This window comes from Puma concolor, chromosome B2 (genome assembly GCF_028749965.1).
Source record: "Puma concolor isolate L17-30 chromosome B2, mPumCon1.1.hap2, whole genome shotgun sequence".
Lineage (NCBI taxonomy): Eukaryota > Metazoa > Chordata > Mammalia > Carnivora > Felidae > Puma > Puma concolor.
Window position 1 is genome coordinate 82,996,913 of NC_141671.1, and position 17,995 is coordinate 83,014,907.

General features: G+C 36.0%; 1 long non-coding RNA gene across 1 annotated transcript in view; it reads left to right on the forward strand.

Annotated features, from left to right (window-relative positions):
• Positions 1–17,995, forward strand: part of LOC147581085 (uncharacterized) — a 591,397-nt gene that overhangs the window by 206,607 nt on the left and 366,795 nt on the right. The window contains exons 2-3 of the long non-coding RNA XR_015250834.1: positions 3,153–3,262; positions 6,607–6,755. This is a non-coding gene — a long non-coding RNA (uncharacterized LOC147581085). The remainder of the gene's footprint in view (positions 1–3,152; positions 3,263–6,606; positions 6,756–17,995) is intronic.

The following is a 17,995-nucleotide window of genomic DNA, read 5'->3' on the forward strand; positions in this document are numbered from 1 at the left end:
CAGGGCTCATGATTCCATGTTGGGGTCTGTGCTGATAGCTCTGAGCCTGCAGCCTGTTTCTGATTCTGTCTCTGTCTCTCTCTCTGCTCTCAAAAATAAATAAACATTAAACAAATAAAGATAAAATAAAAAGTACAAGGTAACGGCACCTGGGTGGCTCAGTTGGTTAAGCATCTGACTCTTGATTTCAGCTCAGGTCATAATCTCACGGTTTGTGAGTTCAAGCCCTGCCTTGGGCCTGTGCTGATAGTGTGGAGCCTGATTGGGATTCTCTCTCTCTCTCTCTCTCTCTCTCTCTCTCTGTTTTTGTTCCTCCCCCACTTATGCTCTCTATCTCAAAATAAATAAATAAGCTTTAAAAATGTACAAGGTAAATTTTTTTTTGATCATTAAAATTGTTCAAAGTCTATTCAAGGGTTCCTTTGTCAAATTCTATGTGCAAGATTCTATTTGAGTAGTTTGGATTTAAATTTCTGTAATCTTTTAAAAGGCAACATTCTACATCCCTTAAAGTATATATTTTATTGGACATTCCTATCCAAATTTAATGAGAATTTCTTTTTTTGAATTTTTCAGGTCTATATATATGGAACAAACAGGTTGTAGGATAATCTCCTATCACCCTTATATTTATTATTGCCTAATAAGAAAGTTCACAGTAATCACAGGACTATGAGCAAGTCCTTGCTTGTCTGGACAGAGTTAAATGTCATGATGATATGCATCTGCAGTTACCAATGCTTGTACAAACCTGGTGTCTTAACATTATGTCAAGAATCCATGTAGGTACGAATGGTCTTCTATAGACTAGAGAACAATTCACAAGGGCACAAAGTGAGGCTGTATTCTACCCCTTTTTTATTATTTTTTGAAGTTATTTATAATTATTAGACTTCTGGGAGATATGGAAGCATGACCATACATCATAAAGTAGTTGGTATGGTTTAATTGTCATGCACCAGGAAAGGCTTCAATAAATGACTGGTCCTATTAACTCACTGTTTCTAAAGGAATGGTATAAGGTCTACTGTCATATTTCCTGGGATCTAAGATGCTGTTAATTGTAAATTTCACTGAAGATTTAATAACAGGTTTTAAAAATAAATATTGTATTTGATGTTCCAACAAATAAAAGATCTTCTCACTTAAGAAACATTAACTAACATATGAGCAATCACGTAAATGTATTTTACAACTGATCAATGAGCAGATGGGGCTTGAGGAGTTCTTAAGGGCCTCTGGGAATACTGCTTGACAGACCCATGCCAAGAGGCCCTCTCTGCCCTGGAAAGTACTTACTTGGGTAGTTCTTTACTGCACTGATCACCAAGGTGAACTTAAAGGGGTGATCTGGATGCAAACATATTAAATGCTGAAGTTCTTTGTAGGGTTGGGGGCATTCCATGCCTCCCAGAGAACCTGAGTGGGTGGGGTGGGGATATACCAATGGTATACATTAATACAAATTATAAAAATCTTACATTTAAGCTTAGATAATAATAAAATTAACACTCACAAACTAAAGTAAAATAGAGTAAACTTTGAAAAAACTTCTATTTTTTTGTCTCAAGTGGGGAATATCAGTAGAGAAGACTGTGGTAGAAATACAAAAGTGAAAGAGAAAGTATTAAGAAAGATATGTAAAAGGTTGGAAAATGTGGAATCATATTTGTGATAAAAAAATCTACTGAACTGGAGCAGAGAAATATAAGGTTTGGTACATAAAAATAAATACAAGACAGTGATTTTAAAAAACACAGGCCATTCAGTAAGACAAGATGCCAAAGAGAAATGTCCATATTTTGGAGATCACAATAGTAAGATAAATCGGAGTCAGCCAAATAAATCAAAGGCTGCCTGAGACTGTCTTATACAGCCGTGAAGACACCTGTTCCTATTAACGATATTATAATGAGAGAAATGACATAGAAATGAAGAAGATAGTCATTAGGGGTGAAATTACATAAGGCTGAGTTAGCTCTGCCTTCAGGGAAGGTTTCACAATTAGTCTGGGACACAGGGTGAGATTCCCAGGTCATCATCTTCACGTTGTGAAGACCATAGGACTAACTTTTCTCAGAGGCTTCTGTGCATTGCTTAGGTTATAAGGATTTGTGTCAGGTTGCTGTCATGATGGATTGTCTTGCCATGAGTAGCCATTAAGGCTTGCTGAATCCATTCAAAAAGATAGGTGTAGTCATAAGAGTGAGCAGCCAGATCTGTCTGAATTTAATCCTCTACTCCCTTCCCCATCCTCGACATCTGCAAAATAATTTTCACTAAGTTACGGTTTGACATTCTGTCTTGGTTTACACTGAGGAATGCTATACAAAATAAAATTTTAAAAACTAAAACCTATTAGGCATATACGATAGGGGTGATACTAAATAGATTGCCTTTTATATCCCCTAATGTCCCTTGTTTTAAGGCCTTTGGAAAAAAAAATCTTTGAACTTCTTTAAATTCTCCTTTTTACATGACAAAAAAGAAAAAAAAGAGAGAAAGAGAGAGAGAGAGTCACGTATCTGATTTTCTTTCTCCATTTTTTAGAAGCTACCCAGATGCTTGGAGACAAAATTTTAGCTCAATTTTAATAATAGCATAGAATATATATGCAAGTCTAATCTTTCTTTTGGTTTTGATATTCTATCATAATTTATAATTTCCCACACCCTGATTTTTTTACTTATTCCTATTTTAGTGGAAGTAATCTTGAGAACTGTTTCAAATAATCTGTAACAAGGCCTATTATACATAAATATGAACAATAAAGTATATATAAGAAATTAAATACATTTTGTTTTTGCTTTTTCAATTTTAGTTTTGTTTGGTTTAGTGCGATCTGATATGGTGAATTGTTAATGTGTTAGTTACACACACACACGCACACACACACACAAAATGTGTGTACCAGAAAAGTAGGAAGTGGGATGTTAGAAAGACAGAAACACTAGCAGGTAATAATGTCTGCTTGATGGGATGAATAAAATTTTGGTAATGTAGTGCAATTTTAAAGTTATTTATGGGATTATATAGTTGATTACTTTTGTGTCTTGCTCCTCTTGGACCTTAAAAGTGTTTTCACTGGCTACATAGCATGTTATTCCTTGTTAATATAATCACCTCTGTGAATTAATCTCTCTTTTTCATAGGGGAAATGAAACTTCTAGCTAAGATCTCCAAAATAAACCTTGATGGATCATGAAGAAAGGATGAATCATGAGGAAGGGGACCTATATATTTCTTACCAGCTCTAAGAAAGGTAGTATCCCAATAAATATGAAGGTCCGGGGTAAAAAAAAAACAAAAGCCATAAATATATATTACTCAAACAATTCTCAGTTAAATGCTTTATGGAGTCTTTTCAGGTTAAATGGAATTTTGGGGGCCCATGCTCTTATTCAAAGAGTGGCCAGGTGGCTCACCCGCTGTCTCACAGTGTGCTGGTGACAGGACTGAGAGACTGCATTCAGGCCCATGTTCTTGTCATTTCACCCCTAAACCAAACATGGGAGACACTACACTTCTAACTTTGGAAGTGATAGTCATTCTCTTTATGTGGGCCTGTGTAAATGTTCTTAGGGACTTGGAAAATAAAACTGAATTTGAATTTTGTGTCTATTTGGATAATTTAAGGTTTATCTGACTCATCCTTATGATAAAGTTTTTCAAAGAATGTATATTTTATGGAGATTTCTGACTGATGAAATATTCAGCTGTTTTTAAGTCAGTAAACATCACTCTTAGTCACTAGCATAGAGTTAAGAAAATGGACTTTGGAGCCAGACAGATTAAACTTGAATCCTGATTCCTCCATTTAGTAGCTGTGTGACCTCGGTCAAGTTTCTTAACCTGTCTGTACATCAGTTTCTTCATCTGTATAATAAAGATCATATTAGGAACTACCTCATTTCATGAATTAATACTCATGAGTTAATTACTCATTAAATGAGTTAATACATAAGGACTTCAAATAGTACCTGGCACAAAATAAGCAGTCAGTAAACATTGGCTTTTATTTCTCTGCTTTGTTTTTCTACTTTTGATTTTTAGATTGATATATGCACAGATTCCCACATGTTTTACTATCTTTGAATAGAAAATATGGTATATAAGAGAATATGAGTGAGCAAAAAACCATTCAAAGGAACATAAAGGTCATCTAATTTGAGGAAATATTCAATTCATAAAGGTCTACCATAGCATTCTACCAAGTGTTCATTCTAATTGTGCTTAAACTTTAAAAGGTGACGAATTCACCTCTTCCTGAGGCAGTCCATTCCATGTGGACAATTTTATTACAAAGTTACCCATGTATTGAACTGAAATCTATCTTTCTCTAGCTTCCATTGGTTCTAGTTGTTTACTTTGGAATGGCACAAAGAAAATTTAACTCTCCTTTCAAATGGCAGCCTCTACTAAGTATTTGAAGGGAGCTTTCACTTGATACCAACTCCTCCCATTTTCTTCCTTAAAGACAAATGAATGGTTGAGACACATGATTTCAAATGTTCTTCCTCTCTCTCTCTCTCTCTCTCTCTCTCTCTCTCTGTGCTCCTTCTCCCAACATTATCTCATCTATAATAGTTTTTATCAAAAATTGATACATACAATTTTTGCCCTGATTGTGTTCCAGGATCCAAAGTCCCTTGCATGTTTTCTAGATGGTGATTGATGGAAAAATAAGTTAATTCTGTAGGGAACTTTCCTTTTTGCAGAGAACCTCATCAACTGCATAGACCCTTTTGAAAATGGTGACATATAATCTAAAACATCTGATGCGTGTAAGACATTAGAAACATAGGATCAACTTTTGGCCTCAATGTCAAAGAAATGGAAATATTAACACACAAGTCTCTTCATCCATTGATTGTGAACTTGATAACTTTATCTCTCTTGAGGTCCCTTAAAAATCTGAATTTTTGCTATTTTGATTTCTCTTACCATCATTAGATACAGGTCAGAAAGAATTTCGGTTGGCCAAGTATGTGTATCCCCCCATGCAGTCAATGGATTATAATATCAGAAGTTTGGGCCACACTTTTATTGTAATGAAGGATGTTAATACTTAACTCATCCGTGTTTTAGTGTGCAAGTTATTTTAAATAAGATGTGTGTAGTGCTTAGTATAATGCCTGACAAAAAGTAGTTACTTAGTAAATGAAAAGTAATGGGACTGATAAATTTTTAGTACAAAAGGAAACCCCATTATATACTAGTTTTTGTAATGTTCTAGACATTACAAAATATTTCAGAACTCTTCCTGAGTATGGTATATTATACAAGAAGCCCGAAATGTAGAAGTCCTCTGTTATTCCCAATCGTTTATATTATGGAATTCCATTTTCCAGAAATAGTCATTGTTGATGATTTGGTATGTATTCTGTCCTTCCAAACATTTTGTTTTATTAAACAGGTGTATGGATATGTATATTCACAACATGAATAGTTATACATATAAATGACTACATATATATGTGTTTTTTTTTACAAGTGGAATCGTGTTATATATCATTTTGCAATCCCCTTTATTCACTTAATACACCATGGATGTGTGTCCATGGCTAAAAATTGACACACCTCACTTTTTTAATAGCCACACAGTGCTCTATTGCATGGATGTACTGTGCTTTATTTAATAATCCCTTAAGGACAGATATTTAGAATGTATCCATTGACTTGCTAATGTAGTAATTCAACAAAAAACATCCTGGACAAATATTTTTGCACACTTAGATAAGCCTTGAGGCCATAGTCTTTAAAGTGGAATTACTAGGTCAAAGGGCAAATATGTTCAAATTTAAATAGTTATTGCCAAATTGACCTTCAAAAATTTGTACCAAAGTGCACTTTCACTCCCAGTGCATTAATTTCTTCTTTCATTCAACAGAAAAGTTTCTATTATTCCCACACTGTCACCAGTATGTGCATTATCAGCTTTTAAAATATTTTTTTGCCCATTTGGTTAGTGAAAAATGATAGACTACTGATGTTTTAATTTGCATTCTAAAACTGAGTCAAACTGAGCATCTTAAGCTTGTTGGCTATTTGTATTTCTTTTTCTGTGAACCCGCCAGACGAATTCATTGTCTATTGTTCTATCAGATTGCCAATCTTTTTCTTATTGATTTAAAAATCATTACCATATTAGGGCTCTGTTGTAAAATTTGTCTCCTAGTTGGTTGTTTAGAGGGAGGTCACCCATTTGATTGATTATATGAAGCAGCATTGCTACCATGGAAAGAGTGCTGGACTTAGGGTGTGAATGAGTCAGTTCTTGTTCTGGCTCTGTCACTTGTTCCATGACCTTGTTTTTTTTCATCTGAAAAATGGGGATAACTAACACCTGCCTGTCACTAAATGTGATAATGTACATGAAGACATTTAGTGGACTCTAAAGTGCTTTGCAGATATCGTATGTTGTTATTTTTATATCTTTGGAAAGATTCATGTGAGAAAAGAAAAGATTTTTGCCTTTAATCCTTAAACTCTGGTTTCTTGCTTCATGAGGCCAAAGCCAACCTCTTTACATATGGCAAATTTAAAAGTATTGACTTCAGATTAAGGACAAGTTGTATTAAGTTCTTTCTACTCTGTATTGGTCAGGTCTCATCTGGAAAGCTGAGCTCATGTCTGGGGACTGTGCTTTAAAGACAGTGCTGTTGTTCTGGCCAGCACTGGGTGAGAAGGTGCCAGGAAGTAAAGGGCCTGGAAACCACATTATTAAAGCCTAGGAAAGCTTATTTTGGAAAAAGGTAAATTACAAATATTTAATATTTTTCTTTAACATTTGAAAGGCTGCCCTGGGATAAGGAATAGACTTGGTTTTCATTGTTCCACAGAGGAGATCTAGTACTTCTAGTCCTCAATTTGGAATCTTTATAAGGTGTAGCAATTCCAGTTCTTTGACAGTGGAACAGGGTATCTCAAAATAGTGATCTTCTCATTAATGAATGTATTCAAGCAGAAGTAGAATGTCAGGAAATGTTGTAGAAGGGATTTCTGAGTGAGAAGACAGTCATTTCTTTTTTTAAAAAAATATTTTTTTAACGTTTATTTATTTTTTGAGAGACAGAGAATGAGCAGGGGAGGTGCAGAGAAAGGGAGACACAGAATCAGAAGTAGGCTCCAGGCTCTGAGCTGTCAGCACAGAGCCCGATGTGGGGCTCAAACTCACGAACCATGAGATAATGACCTGGGCTGAAGTCGGTTGCTTAACCAACTGAGCCACCCAGGCACCCTGAGAAGACAGTCATTTCTGAGGCCCATCTGTATTGTCTGTCATATGGGTATCTTTTCCACTCAATTATATTCATTTTCCTTTATAATTTTTGAGGAAATGCCATTTGCCTCATACTGAGTTCAGTATTGTAAGCAATATAGAAGCATAAGATTTGATCAAGGAGTTATTCTTTTAAAGGAAACTAATTGTGGAAGGGTAGAGAGAGGATTGAACTAGAATCAGAACATTTCAAAAGCATTTCAAAGATTTCAAAAGATTTCATGACATCCATTTCCACTGTCACTATTATCCTAGAGCCTTTTTGTTGATTTTCTTTCCTTCACTCTTATATTCCCCTTATTCTTTCCTTTATTTTCCTTTCCTATCTGGATCATTGTGAATGCCCTTCCTCTCTCCCTTCCTCCCTCCCTCCCTTCCTTCCTTCCTTCCTTCCTTCCTTCCTTCCTTCCTTCCTTCCTTCCTTCTATTTTATATGAGGACTTCTAGTTTTGCTTCAAATCAATGTTACTAAGATTCATCTATATTTTTGAGTATAGCTGCAGTTCATTCATTTTCCATTGTTGTATAATATTTCATTATGTGAATATACTACAATTTAGTTTTTCATTTTCCTGTTAAAAAGCATTTAATTATGTTTTAAGCATTTTGCTTTATGGACAAATATTGTTGTATGTACCTGCTGATATTCATGTGCAAGGGTTTCTCTAGGATTTATACTGTAAGTGGAAATGCTGAGTCAGAGGGTATATGTATGTTTGCCTTTGCAGAGTAAAGCTAAATTGTTTTACAAAATGTCTGTATCTTTGGCTATATTAAAGTAGCCTCCTTTATAATAATTTACCATGCTAAAATATATTTTCTTACATTACCTTATCCACATACCCAAGGACCCATAATAGCTTTCTGATCAAAGGACTCTCTTATATATATATTTTATGAAATTTATTGTCAAACTGGTTTCTGTAAAACACCCAGTGCTCATCCCAACAGGTGCCTCCTCAATGCCCATCACCCACTTTCCCCTCCCTCCCACCCCCCATCAACCCTCAGTTTGTTCTCAGTATTTAAGAGTCTCTTATGGTTTGCCTCATTCCCTCTCTGTAACTTCCCCCCCTCCCCCCTGGTTCTGATCAAAGGACTCTCAATAGTACATTCAAAATTCTCCATTGACTGGCAATCTTTTGCCCATTCACAGTCATCTCTTATGGTCCCCCATAAGGATGACTTCATTCTAACCAGGCCTGTGGCTTTATCATCTCTTTTCCCGTTTTTCCTGTCTCATCTTTTCTTCTACCTCCTTGTCAATCTTAGTCTACTTATAGCAGAGGTTTAAGAACACAAACTCTGGAGCTTGAATTTCTGCTTCACCACTGCTAGCTGAGAGACCTTATTCATATCTGTGTCTCAGTTTCCCTCCCTATCTGTGAATTGGGGATAATAATAGGACTTACCCCAGATTGTTGCTGTAAGAATTAAATGAATTAACATTCATAAAATTTTTAGAACAGTAGATGTTATATAAGTATCTGATATTTTTATTATTATTCCAGTATAGGCTCTTATCTTTTTCTAGAAGTATTTTCTGACAAACTAATTTTACATTGTGCTGCATTTCATAAATAATGCATCATTGGTATCTTGCTTGAGAGCAGAAACCATATTGGTACAATTTCCTTTCTAAGTGTCTAGTTCAAGTTGGGCTTGCTGATTAATAAAATGCAATAAAATAATCTATGGGAATCAGATTCCCAAGTTTTCATAGTCTTGATACCACTATCAAAGAGCAGCTTTCTCATGTGTAAAACTCCACTTGGCTACTAATTTCATTGCTATGACACTAACTTATGACTCTAACCTTAACACTAAGCCTAAATAATTCACTTTGGAGCCTAAATTCTAAAGGTATAATTGGGACATAGGGTAAGGAAAGAGTCCCCCAAACACAAAAGTCTGGGATTTGCCCATTTTCCTAACCCTGTACAGAGTTCCAAATTCTGCAGACTGGATTAGATTGCAGGAGCTGTGTGTGTTTTTCTAGAGAATTACTCTGGTGAATTGGTGAAACAACACAAGGTCTTGGAGCAGACCTGAATGATGCACCTTGCTGTACTCCCAAAGATGGACACTGTACCCCAAATGTCCATTCTCCAGCATCATGCCCCAGGCAGGTGCTCCATTTGCCATTCACTTGATGGGATGTGCTCCCAATGGCACTACCATTTCTGAGCTTATGGACCAACATTGGTTGTCATGGCTACAGGTTGCTGGACAGCTCACTTAATCTTTAAAGATAGGTCTTCTTTGATTGCATGCTATAACATTATTCTTGCAAGTGCCATTTTTCTGAAGGACTTCTGGAGCAATAGAAAAAGCCATAAATTGCTTTCCATTGCTGGGAAAAAATCATGTATCTGTTTGAGTATACAGGCATCTTCAGAGGGCTGTTTGTGATTGTAGCATTTTTAGACTCAATAGAGCCACATAATAAAGCAAACTCTCTCTAAGCATTAGAGTGTCCGCTCTCTCTAGTTTGAAGCACACAGATGAAGATAAAGATACACTGGAGAGGAAAATGTTTCTCCCAGAGAAGCAGAACAGAGAGTGTGAAGTGCTAAAGACCCAGAAAAGGGATAATGATTAGAATTTCAGGTATTCTTGAGCTATTGGATCAATTCAAAATGCATGAGTTTTTCAGTTTTTTACAAGAATGCTATAAATGAAAAAAATTGTCATGCCGGTTTACATTTGAATATTGCTGACTTGTAGTTTTAACAAAGCCATTCATATTGTCATGAATTGGAGATGGCCCAAATCTGCATTGTGTATAAATCTTTCCATCTGCTAAGTTCTTAAATTCAGTTTTTGAGTGTCTGATATTAAAACATTAACAAAATTATTATATTCCTATTTGGTATACATGTAGTTTAAGAAAAAGGAATTATTTATACCTTTAAAAAGTTGAGAAAGCGAAAACACTTTGAATATATAGGTAATGTTTATAAATAAGTATGTTTGAAGTGCGACAAACTTGCTTCTCCATAATTAGTGAGCCGGGTTGTTACAAATTTGGGAAAAGAGGGAGAAAAATATTTCTCCTTACAGAAGTGGTGGTTGGAATTTTCTGTTTGTATTAGAAAGAAAGAATACTTCAACCTAAGAAATGTGATGTCGTCCTTCATCTTTTTTTTTTTTAAACTAACCTTTTGGCCCATTTAGGAATTAAAATAATGTATAGCCTTCTCCGGTTGTAAGAGGATTGGCAAATAACATGCTTAGGATGAAGAGATCAGGATGACTATTCTTTAATCTGAACAAGTAATTTATAGGATTATGGAAAAATCCAGGTTCTTGACTATCCCCACTTCAGAGAAAGACATAATTAAATTACAAGACAGAAAAAAGAGCCATGAATCGGCTACATTCTGTAATCACTCAATAAGTTTCAATGATTATTGAAAGCAGGTTAATGCAAAACTCAGCTGTTTGTCTTTGATATACATGAGAATTCTTTGGACATTTCATCTAAATCACTTTGAAACACCTAGCAGCTTGGTACTATAATGCGAACAGACCCATTCTTATAAATCTGGTAGTGGTATCCATTCTTTAAAAGGTACACCACATTGCTATAGGCCAAAGCCTCTTTCATGTCATTATATAACAATGACAACAACTCAATTTAAGTGTATAATGACCCAAGCCAGCCATCCATAGCAGCAAAAATTTAATAGCAACCTTATCTGGAATGCTGACAAGGAGCACTTCCCAAGAAACCATTACAGCCTCTTCAGTTTACAAAACAATTGGCTTTAATCTTTAATACTGCTAAGCAGTAGGGGGCAGATAGGCACATTAGCATAGCTTTACTTTTTATAAATAGCATTTAATACACTATATTCAGATACTGTAGGACTAAGCATCTTATGTCAGTTTTAGACTTGAGCAAATAGTACAAGGATTTCTTTTTTCTTGAAAGCCAAGATATGATGCTTGCATTCCCACAATGGGGCTTAGGAGGGTTTGTATATCAATGAAGTTTGAAGGCAAAACCTTGAACATGTGTCCTTAGGGAAATGCGAGGATCCTTGACATGAATTTAAGTTACAATAAGAAGAAAACCATTAAGAGGAAATTTTCTCAGTTCACTGTAGAAACATTAGCTTCATTAAGCTCATAGACTTTTGCTTGGAGCATAAAGTCACACTCTAGCCTCACCATGATAGCATTTCATCTGCTCTATGGTTTTTCATTTTTAAAAAAATTCTTTTACTATTTCATGAGAGAAACCCATGTGTGAATTGCAGATACTCTCTTTCTTAAGGAGGCAAATATATTTTTTATTGTTGCAGTATGTCTTTGGTTATCACGGAAGAAAAGGCTTACTTAATGAGATTGTTAAAACTGAAGACTGGGCTCAGCTCCTTACTGGGGTGCTCATATTCAGCACATGCCGGGTCGTACTGCAAAGCACACCATACACATAGCACACACCTTCCTGGAACATCAGGTTTCCTTGATGATAAGAAATATAATTATAAATTTTATATTAAAGCAGACACAAATGTATTCTTAATATGTTGAACAGTGTTCCTGCATGTTAAGATAAATAAAACATAAGACCAAAAAATTTCGAATTGTGTCGCACTGCTTCAGAGGTGAGCTCCCAAGTTCCCAGGGAGGAGAACACTTGCCTTTTAGTTAAGGGCATTTGACAAGAAAGATTTGAGGAGAACTGGCTTAAACAATGGGGAGCATGACCTACTGTCTGTAGAAAGCATGTGTTAGATTATAATTTAAGGCAAAGAAATTCAAATATAGTTTTGCCTTAAGATACATTCTGGCAGAACTTTTTCTTTAACTGCAAATAGAATTGGGAAAAACACAGGTTTTGAATTCTTGGCATTATATTTAAAATGTAATAAAGCTATTTTGGAATTAACTTAGGCATTATTTATCTGGAGAGACTAGATCTGTCAACTTGCTTCACACTTGTTACCTCTGACCTCTTTTGATTTGCTTCTTGGGTTTGAAAGGAGTATTTCTTTTTAACAATCATTGTTATCAACTATCTCAGTCATAAAGGCTTTTCTACTTTCAATGCTGTATTGACATGTTAGGTGGCTTGACCATTTCGACTGAATTGTTGCTTAAATACGTAATATATATAAATATCGTCCTAACAGAAACAGTTTACGGGTATCAGTCTTCCATCTTCTGACTTCAAATATGCCCATCCGCATCTGTGAACATACTTTCTTTTTTTTAAATTTTTTAAAAATGTTTTTATTTATTTTTGAGAAAGGGAGAGACAGAGCATGAGCAGGGGAGGGGCAGAGAGAGAGGGAGACACAGAATCTGAAGCAGACTCTAGGCTCTGAGCTGTTAGCACAGAGCCTGCCTGATGCAGGGCTCGAACTCACAGACTGTGAGATCATGACCTGAGCTGAAGTTGCACGCTTAACCGACTGAGCCACCCAGGCGCCCCCCCTGTGAACATACTTTCTATGGGAGAACTTCAACTATATTGATAATCTTTTCCATCTTAATAAAATACCAGCAAACAATCCCTTAGTCAAGGGAAATATCAAACCCTAACTCTGCCTTCAAGGAGTTTCTAGTCTGTTATGGAAGATGAGATTAGGACACAGAAAACAATTTTAGAAAAAACTGCACCATAAGATGTAAAATTAATTAAACAAGAAGGCTGAGGTGGCTTTAATAACATGGAGGCCTACGTAAGCAAAACGAAATTTAAGCCTGTGAATGCCTCAAGGTTATGCAATCACATCAGTCACAAGCAACCAACTAGGCTTTAAACTACAGCAGTCACATAATTTCTTTTCTTTGTTTCTGCATTTTCTATATACGTCTTTACCCTGGCTCCTCTTAGTGGAGCACACTAACCACTTCTGTTTTGGTGCTGCCCAGTTTGAATCGATTTTTGCTTAAATAAACTACAAAGTTTTTAAGGTGCCTCAGTTTATCTTGTAACAAAGGTATAGAAATAGAGGTTCAGAAAAGAATTGGCTGAATAATACACAGAGCCTTTCTTTATAGCTTATTTGAAAACGTCTAACAAAGAGCATTTATTTCAGTGTTAAAGCAGGCAGTAGTCAGAATTATAATAACTCCCCAGACTTTTTTTTTAGTACAATCTCTATTTTCTAAAGAGCTCTCAGTTGATCCTCACAACAATCCTGTGAGATAGACAAGACTTTTGCTTCCATTTCACAGAGGAAGAAACTAAGATTCACAAAGGTTAAATCATTTGTCCAAGGTCATAAACCTAAAAGCGGTATTGCAGTACTTGACCCTACACCAGGGATTCCTAGCTTAGAGATATTTTCTCAAATAAATGCTGCAAGGTTTCATGTCACCTAAGTCTTTTATAATTATGACTTTGTATTTATGAGTATTACCTTTTTATTCACATTAAAAGGGATCAACTCTGGAACACAGACCTACTCTACCTGGGTACTCAGAAACATACAAATAGTTATTTTTCAAAATGAGTTCTGTGGAACTCAAAGAAGGGGAGAAATGGAAATACAAAACTGGGGAATACTGTATACTACAGGCCTCTCTGGGAGACTTACAGTGTATGTGGTAGAGGAAAGACTCAGAAGAATACTACAAAAAATAAATGTATTTATTTACTGGTTTTCCAAACTAATTTGTATCTGGATCTTCCTTTTTATCCCATCTATTAACAATTTCTATATTTATACTAAATTAGGGCTTATTTCAGAAATCTCTTAGTTAAGAGCGGGCTTAAAAAAATAAGCCTAGTTTGAAATTCCCAGTGCCAAATTAGGTAGTAAATGCCTGGAATATGAATCTTATGCCCCTTTAACTTTGAAGGTCTCTGTAAAGAAAGAAGAGGATCTTTCAGTGTCTTTTTTCCATCTGCTTCCATCCTTTGGCTGTTCCAGAGCCGTTAACCACCATGCTGTGATGGTTTGAAGTAAACCAGCCTCGCTATGAAAAACTTTGATAGACTCAACATCTCTTTATTTTCTTCCCTGTAGTGATCATTGTGGCACAAAATGATTTTTGAGGTTATGGGATAAGAAAAAAGTTCTATGAAAGCAGGTCTTATTGATCCTATTGCAGGAGATCTCATCACCGAGGACGGAAGATGCAGTTACTGAACTGCTTTTTACCAGCCTATGGAAAGGCCGATGCATTAAGTTGAAAAGAATGGGCTTAGATCATAAATCTGTTCTTCAGGGAAATTACAGATTCGAGCTCTTTGAAGATATTTATTCCTTCAAAGTTCTTAATGTATGTTTATTCATTTCCCCAAGTTGATTTCAGGCACAAAGATAAGAAGAAAAACTTAATTCTTTATTGTGGCCATGCCTGGTCAGTGATTAGTATGAAAATGCTTTCTAAGTTTTCCAAAATTGCTTTTAAAATAACCATATTTTCTGCTTTCATTGGCATGCTTCTGTGTGGCCGAGACTAGCCTAAATCTTATTTCGTGAATATTATAAAATAAAACCCCAAAGAAAAAAGGTTGAAAGGAAATTCACCAAACTATTAACAACAATGGTTTTCTTAGAAAAGTGGAACAGTGGGTAATTATAGTCATTTTTTCTAATATCTTACATATTTTTCACATTTTCTACAATATTATTATAATACCATACGTTACTATGAAAATCAGAAAAAATATACTAAAGTTATGTAAAATTTAAAATTGGTGTCCCATTTCTCCCTAAACTCCAGAAACAATTTAGAGTTTTTGTTTTTCCTTTCATCACCACCTTTAAAAAAGGGGAGGGGGCAAGGTGAATATATAATTTTTCCAATAGTAACACTTTGCTAAAATTAAATGATCACATAATGATGATTAAACATCTAGGTCTGCCTCCAATAAAGAAGTGAGGAATGGCCTAATTACTGTAGTTTGCCAGGAAAAACCTATTCATTTGTCATTTCACCGAACATTACAACCAGAGTTTCACAAAAAGAACATTTTTCAATCTATAATTTCCCTCCCTCATAAACTGAGGTTCCTGTTGAGCAGACATGAGGGATTTAGCTGACACTGGCTGAGGAGAGCCCTCTAGCCTTCACAGAGGGCCTGGGGAGACTAATACCTATTTACATGCTTCAGGTCTTAGGAGTTACTGTCCGGAAAAATCTGAGACTGGGCATCTATCAGCTCCCACCCCCCTTTGTGTTTCTTGTATACATTTGTTTCTGATATAAAATTTGCTTTCCTATTGGTTTTAATATAAGCAAGACCAGGAGGACTTTACAGGAAAGATTTGGGTAGGCAATTGAAATTATTTTTTCCCTACTAAGAGAAACTGGAAATAAGTTTGTACAAAGAAGTAAGACTTCTCTTTGAAGATATGGGAGGAAATATTGTATGTATATCTAATATATCCCTGGGATCATCCCCTAAACTCCATGCTCAGGTGGTAAATTTAGCCAGTCTAGTTTGACGTGATTTAAGTGATGTTCCTTAACTTCTCTGTGTCTGATTGTTAAGAAGGCTGATAAATCTTGATGACAAAATAAGTTTCCTAATAAAGCCAATATTAAATTATCTTGAAATTAATTTTATGGTTTATGAGCTCTCTAGACCCCTAGTTTTTCTCTCTGTATCTTTTTTTTTTTTTACCACATTAATTGATACTATTTCATGAGCTGCCATAAGAACATGAGACAATTGTGAAATCCATATCCCTTACCAAACCAACACAAATGGTAAGATATTCCTCTGGATATGTATATTAGCAGAAAATAAAAGAAGACACAAAGAAGAAAGCATATTGCTAAGGATTTGGCAGTGACGAAATGTTTGGATGATCTAGTTGTCATGTTTCAATCTACTTTTCCAACCTTTCTCTGCAACTTATCTCTCACGAGTCCCTTACCTGTTTCCTAGACTCCCGCCCTGTGCTTCATGAGGTGTGGTTTGATATAGGTGGTTTTGATACCATCTTCTTCTCCTGCTCCCCTTCCTGGTTTAAAACCATTGCTCTAGCCATGCTACATTTTTTGAATACTCTGAACTTGGCCTCCTTATAAATTCTGTCTTACCTAGGTGTTTCCTCATTTATAATGTTCTTCTCACCACTTCTCTGCTCCATTTCCTACTAGATACCACACATCTTTTAAGAGTTAGCTCAAGCACCATCACCTCTTAAAGATTTCACCACCTTCCTCTGTGCTCCCACTGTAATTTGAAATGTCTTCCTTTCGGCAGATGGGATACACATGGGATATATTATAATTATTTATTTACATGTCTGTTTCCTCCATTAGGATGAGAGTGCCTTGGTATCAGATGGTGGCTTATTCACTTTGTGTCCCCTTACTTAGCAGAGTCTGGGAAGACGTAGGTTCACAATTAATGTTAGCTGGATGATTCTTTGCTGGATGAATTGTGGATCTGAAAGCTATATATAAAAATTCTACCAGGTGTGGTTGGAGAGAAAAGAGTTTTGAAATAATTATAGACATGGGCTGTATGTTTTCAAGAGAGGACTGATCCATATGGCACATCATAGGCAATTGAGGAATCCTACTGTGTAGAAGTGGAGAACAGTGAGAGAAGGAGTAGGTTTTCTGATAACAAATATCAATTATTATTATTTTTTTTAATTTTTTTTTCAACGTTTATTTATTTTTGGGACAGAGAGAGACAGAGCATGAACGGGGGAGGGGCAGAGAGAGAGGGAGACACAGAATCGGAAACAGGCTTCAGGCTCCGAGCCATCAGCCCAGAGCCTGACGCGGGGCTCGAACTCACGGACCGCGAGATCGTGACCTGGCTGAAGTCGGACGCTTAACCGACTGCGCCACCCAGGCGCCCCCAAATATCAATTATTTTAAATATTTTTCTTAGAGTCTTACTTAAGCTGTCTTCTGCCCCTTTATTATACATTCTTCTACTAGATAAATGAATTTAATATAAAATGAGGTCACTGCTTCTAACCATCATGTTTTATGCTTCCTGCTATCTCACATAGAATGAGGAAATTCCAAGAAATTCAGTATTTTCCTGATCCTTTCCAATCTGCGTCTATACACCACGCTCATATAAGCAACCCAGATGGCTTGATGGGAGACTAACCTTGCTGGCCTTCGTGTACCTGGAATGCTTAATGGTCTTATGGTGACAAAAATGACTTTAAAGATACTGAATTAGAGCCATAGATGTTTCATTAAATGGGACAAAACACTGCCTAAATTAGAGGAATAATGTGCATTTTTAGTATGTTAGTGGAGGAATGTGTGTAGAGGGGAGGAGGTGAGAAGGGGTATGATTACAGTTACCTATTTCCTGGTTATTTCTCAGACATTCCAGACTTAAACTCTCCAAAGACCCGAGTCACCACACCAAGTTTCTTTAAACTTTTTTTCCCCGTGTACAGAATTGAGTGCTCTGCTGGGTGCTGCACTCTACAATCTTGATTTCCTTCCTAATTGCACAAGTGGCTCAGCTCTTACAATACCATATTTCTGTTCATTTGCATTTATACAATATACTTCACCGTGTGCTTCAAATGCACCATTTGAATGTTGAGTCCTGTCTCCATCTTTAGGTTCTCATAATGGCCGAGCCCATGAATAGGGCAAGTCTGAGGAGAGCTGCTATAATCTCAATATGAGACTGTCTTCTTACAATCGGCCAATATTCAGCTGACTTCTGAGGTGATGCTGAGCAGTAATTCAAATGGAAGAACACAGAAATAAGTAGAGGGAAAGAACACCCAAGGTGATCATTTAGAA